General features: G+C 48.2%; 1 protein-coding gene across 1 annotated transcript in view; it reads left to right on the top strand.

The window, feature by feature from the left end:
- MACF1 (microtubule actin crosslinking factor 1) overlaps window positions 1–6,000 on the top strand; it is a gene marked incomplete at its 3' end in the record, with an annotated part of 222,954 nt that overhangs the window by 13,029 nt on the left and 203,925 nt on the right. The window lies entirely within an intron of this gene.

The following is a 6,000-nucleotide window of genomic DNA, read 5'->3' as shown; positions in this document are numbered from 1 at the left end:
AAAAAAAAAAATCAGAAAGTTCCAGTAATCACATTTACCTTCCTCAGTTTTTGTTTTTGAGACAGAGTCTTGCTGTGTTGCCCAGGCTGCAGTGCAGTGGCACAATTATAGCTCACTGCAACTTCAAACTCCTTCACTTCCCTCACTTTTTAACCGTTATATTATACTACCTTTCCTCTATTAGTAAATATAACAGTTTATCTGCTTCAGAATCCATGTCTGAGGACTGGAACCACTGCCACCTGACCTACTGCCCAGAGTCTTCATGAGGGATTCTTTTTTTTTTTTTCCGAGATAGACTCTTGCTCTGTCACTCAGGCTGGAGTGCAGTGGTGTGATCTTGGCTCACTGCAACCTCTGCCTCTCGAGTTCAAGTAATTCTCCTGCCTCAGCCTCCCGAGTAGCTGGGATTACAGGTACCCGCCACCACGCCCAGCTAATTTTTGTATTTGTAATAGATATGGGGTTTCACCATGTTGGCCAGGCTGGTCTTGAACTCCTGACCTCAGATGATCTGCCCACCTCAGCCTCCCACAGTGCTGGGATTACAGGAATGAACCACCGTGCCCGGCCTCTTCATGAGGCATTCTTTTTTTTTTTTTTTTTTTTTTTGAGACGGAGTCTTGCTCTGTCGCCCAGGCTGGAGTGCAGTGGTGCGATCTCGGCTCACTGCAAGCTCCGCCTCCCGAGTTCATGTCATTCTCCTGCCTCAGCCTCCCGAGTAGCTGGGACCACAGGCGCCCACCACCACGCCCGGCTAATTTTTTGTATTTTTAGTAGAGACGGTGTTTCACCGAGTTAGCCAGGATGGTATCGATCTCCTGACCTTGTGATCCGCCCACCTCGGCCTCCCAAAGTGCTGGGATTACAGGCATGATGTAATCCCAGCAGGCATGATGTAATCCCACACAGGCTCATGCCACTGCATCCAGCCTTCATGAGGGATTCTAACACCCAGATGTTCAGGCTCCAGGGGCAGTGTGTCCCTCCTAGTGTTGCTTGGCTGATCCTCTGGTCCTTCCAGCTTGAGGTTCAGGCTCTGCTCGCAGAACACACAGAGGTAGGCTAGAGTCTATCTGGTTCTGTTCTGCCAGTATAATTAAACAAAATATCCCAAAAATGAGTTTCAAGGATTCAATCTTGACACACTGAAGTTGAGTTGCAATAGGACTAAGGTCCTTAACATCATCGTGGGAGGATGGCACAGTGGCTCATGCCTCTAACCTCAGAACTTTAGGAGGCCAAGGTGGGTGGATCACTTGAGCTCAGGGGTTCAACATCAGCCTGGATTACATGGCGAAACCCCATCTCTACAAAAAATACAAAAATACAAAAATTAGCTGGGAGCGGTGGTGTGCACCTGTAGTACAAGCTATTTGGGGGACTGAGGCTAGAAGATCACTTGAGCCCAGGAGGTTGAGGCAGCAGTGAGCCATGTTCATGCCACTGCACTCCAGCCTGCTGGGTGACAAAGCGAAACCCTGTCTCAAAAAAAAAAAAAAAAAAAAAAAAAAAATTCATCAAGGGAATGAGTTCCGTTTTTGTCATAGGGGCCTGTGCCCCAGGACTGCCCTGATGCTGGTGAACTGCTTCACGTGACTCTGATCTCAACTGAGAGCAGTGGTCACCACTCTTAAGGGCCTCTCCCGGCCTCAGTGATTTGTGCTCTTTCCAGGCTGCCTGGTAGTGCCCCTTTAGAGGTTTCTACCCTGAGGTGGTGTTGGATGGGGAGCTGTGGTTTCAAGTGAAGGGAAGTTTCATAGATAAAACAAAAGCCACACCTCACAGTTTGGGGAACCTCCCAATTCCCCAAAGAGTATAGACTCCCTCAGAGGACCCACACAGGTTAAGACCCTGTCCTGCCTCAGAGCAGGAAGGGAGATTGGGTGTGGTTCAGCAGGGCTCACATTAGCCTGATTCCTTCAAGAGTGAAGATAAAAACAGTTTTACTGACAAAGAAGCTGGGAGACAGCAGAGGGGCCAATATCTTTTATAACTGCTATTGTTAGGTTCCGAATGACAGCCTTGGTGCTCAGCATCTTACATGATGTATTTGACCTAATCCTCAAAACAACTTTAGGAGGCAGATGTGCTATAGCAGAGGAAGCAGAAACCCAGAGAGTTCGGTAACTTGCTCAAAGTCTCCCAGCCAGTAAGGGGCCACGCTTGGAATGGTGCTAGCTCTGCCTAGGGCAACCCACTGCCTCTCCCATTACAAGGAACAGTAGTTTAATAACAGCTAACATCTGTGTAGCACTTCAAGGTTCACAGAGTGCCTTAACACCCATTATCTCCACTGTGCCTCGGGAAGCCGGTGCGGTGAGGCCTTCCATGCCCCTTTGGGATAGCTGCCTGTCAGGGGTCCAGCCTCTGCTCATTTCCCCCAGGAAGCATGGGAGATTCTTTGGAATTGACTCTGACAAGCCACGGGAGAGGCCTAGGGAGAGGCTGAGGTGGAGCGACTTGGCCAGTTGCTATGGTAACCCAGATGGCTGAGTAACCATTTTGAGGGTTGCTATAGTGATGAGCTGCTGGTGGCAGGGATCTTGTCTTCCTGGGTGGCTGGCACCCTCCAGGCCTCTTAAATTGAGATGTTGCACTTTCTGAACAGAAGAGGGCAGCATGAGAGCAGGCAAAGGCTTCTTACCCCAGAGAGGATTTGGGAACTTGAGGCAAAGCTTAGAAAGGGTTTCAAGGAGCTGGGCAGAAAGGGAGCTTTGGCTGGTGCTCAAGAGGCTGGTGGAGCTTCACTTCTGAGACTAGAACTAGGTAATTTTCTTCCAAAAGCTGGTCAAAGGATAATGTTTGGGGCTGCCCCTTCGGTGCCTGGCATCAGCTACTATTGGGGAATATAAAAGGCACAGCAGCTACCCTTGCAAGGAGGAATGGAAAGAATATGTGCATGTGTGTGCACACACACAATCACTCAATCACTACTAGCAAAGAATTTCTTTTCTTTTCTTTCTTTCTTTCTTTTCTTTCTTTCTTTTTTTTTTTTTTTTTTTTTTTTTTTTTTTGAGATGGAGTTTTGCTCTTGTTGCCCAGGCTGGAGTGCAATGGCAAGATCTCGGCTCACTGCAACCTCTGCCTCCCGGGTTCAAGTGGTTCTCCTGCCTCAGCTTCCCAAGTAGCTGGGATTACAGGTGCCCGCCACCACGCCTAGCTAATTTTTTGTATTTTTGGTAGAGACGGGGTTTCACCATATTGGTCAGGCTGGCGTCGAACTCCTAACCTCAGGTGATCTGCCCGCCCTGGCCTCCCAAAGTGCTGGGATTACAGGCATGAGCCACCATGCCTGGTCTAAGAATTTCTTTATAAAGCGTCAGTTAACACATAAAATAATGCAGCATGAACCAAAGGCGAAGAAGAGCTGGGAATAAACTTTCTAGAGGTTGAGGAAGGAGCACTAGCAGAAAGAGAAATAATTTTGTACTTTCCTCTTTCCTCCCTACACATGAAGTGCCCTCAGCCCTTGACCAGTGAGTGGACATTGAGCTGGATTCTCAACTGTCTTGAATCAGATCTGGCTCCCTCCCTCGACCCCCATATGAGTTCAGTGAGGCATCCATTCCTTCAGCAAGTATTTATTGAACATCTACTATGTGCAAAGTATTGTGTTAGGCCCAGTGATGAAGAAAGATGAAGTAGATGTCTTTGCTGTCAAGAACCTATGAAGTAGGAGGTTAAGGAGGCAGCGATACAGACATCCACAGTACATGTACCTGGAGTTCAAGACCGACACAGTGAGACCCTGTCTCTATAAAAAAATTTTTTTAAAAAGCCGGGTACAGAGGCTCACCCCTGTAATCCCAGCACTTTGGGAGGTTGAGGCAGGCTGACTACTTGAGCCCAAGAGTTCGAGACCAGCCTGGACAGCATGGTGAAATCCTGTCTCCACAAACAGTACAAAAATTAGCTGGGGTGTTGGCACCTGCCTGTAGTCCTAGTTGCTGGTGGGTTGGTTGGTGGGGGCGCTGAGGCAGGAGGATTGCTTGAGCCTAAGAGGCAGAGGTGTCAGTGAGCCGAGATTGTGCCACCGCACTCCAGCCTGGGTGACAGAGTAAGATGCTGCCCCTAAATAAATAAATAGAAAAAAAAAATCATGTCATTTGGGGTGAACTTTCAAGGTAGATTTCAGTAGGTGGAGTTGGGGGATGGGACATTCTAGGCAAAGCCTCAGAGTTTGATTATAGGGAAACGAGGTATACACATGAGTGTCATAGCAAATCAGCCTGAAAAGGAAGATAGATGTCTAAATATGGAAGACTTGGAATTCCAGGCTTAGAATAAGGGATGCTGTGAGACAAACATACTCTCTCCCTAAATACTCTAGCCTTCCAGCAGTCAGTAGTCACAGACAGCCAAGTATTTTAGGATCATCTGGTTCACTCATTCATGCATTTAATCAAAAATTTAAGCTGGGTGCGGCGGCTCATGCCTGTAATCCCAGAACTTTGGGAGGCTGAGGCGGGCAGATTGCCTGAGGTCAGGAGTTCGAGACTAGCCTGGCCAACAAGGCGAAACCCCATCTCTACTAAAAATACAAAAATTACCCAGGCGTGGTGGCGGGTGCCTATAATCCCCGCTACTCGAGAGACTGAGGCAGGAGAATCGCTTGAACTCGGGAGGTGGAGGTTGCAGTGAGCCGAGATCGCACTATTGCACTCCAGCCTGGGTGCCAGAGTGAGACTCCGTCTCAAAAAAAAAAAAAAAAAAAAAAAAAAAAAAAAAAAAATTAAATATACAAATGTGTGTGTGTGTGTGTATGTATGTATATGTATATTTTTAGAGACTGAGTTTTGCCATGTTACCCAGGCTGATCTTGAACTCCTGAGCTCAAGTGATCCTCCTGCCTTGGCCTCCCAAAGAGTTGGGATTATAGGTGTAAGCCACCATGCATAGCATTAAAGAAATAGTTGACCGGGTGTGGTGGCTCACACCTGTAATCCCAGCACTTTGGGAGGCTGAGGTGGGCGGATTACCTGAGGTTATAAGTTCGAGACTAGCCTGGCCAACAAGGTGAAACCCCATCTCCACTAAAAATACAAAAATTAGTCAGGCGTGGTGGTGGGCGCCTGTAATCCCAGCTACTGGAGAGACTGAGGCAGGAGAATCACTTGAACCTGGGAGGTGGAGGTTGCAGTGAACCAAGATCGCGCCATTGCACTCCAGCCTGGGTGACAGAGCGAGACTCTGTCTCAAAAATAAATAAATAAACAAACGTGTGTGTGTGTGTATGTATTTTTTAGAGATCAAACTTTGCCATGTTGCCCAGGCTGGTCCTGAACTCCTGGGCTCAAGCAGTCCTCTGGCCTCGGCCTCCCAAAGTGTTGGGATTACAGGTGTGAGCCACCATGCACAGCATTAAAGAAATAGTTGTCTGGGCGCGGTGGATCATGCCTGTAATCCCAGCACTTTGGGAGGCTGAGGTGGGCAGTTCACGAGGTCAGGAGATTGAGACCATCCTGGCTAACACGGTGAAACTCCGTCTCTACTAAAAATACCAAAAATTAGCTGGGCGTGTTGGTGGACGCCTGTAGTCCCAGCTACTCGGGAGGCTGAGGCAGGAGAATGGTGTAAACCTGCGAGGTGGAGGTTGCAGTGAGCCGAGATCGCGCTACTGCACTCCAGCCTGGGTGACAGAGCAAGACTCTGTCTCAAAAAAAGAAAAATAAATAGTTAATGAGTGCCCTATATGTGCAGTGCCAGATCATTTGCTAGGTAGTAAGGACCCTGTGGTGAATTAGATGACAAACAGTCCCAGCCCTCAGGGAGCTTACGATTTAGTAAGGATGAAAGACACTGTACCATAACTTCAAGTGTGATGAGTATTACCAAAGGGTAGAGGAGGACCTATTAATTGGAGGGGGGCGGTGGTCAAGGAAGGCTTCCCCCTGGGGAATTTCAGCAGAAGCATGGGTAGGAGTGAGCCAGGCCAAAGGAGAGTGATGAAGGATTATAATCTGGGAGGAAAGCCAGTTGGATGGCCTTGAGGCGAGA

The sequence above is a fragment of the Rhinopithecus bieti genome, unplaced genomic scaffold (genome assembly GCF_001698545.2).
Source record: "Rhinopithecus bieti isolate Rb0 unplaced genomic scaffold, ASM169854v2 scaffold_41644, whole genome shotgun sequence".
Taxonomy (NCBI): Eukaryota; Metazoa; Chordata; class Mammalia; order Primates; family Cercopithecidae; genus Rhinopithecus; species Rhinopithecus bieti.
This window is presented reverse-complemented; position numbering and strand designations above follow the sequence as displayed.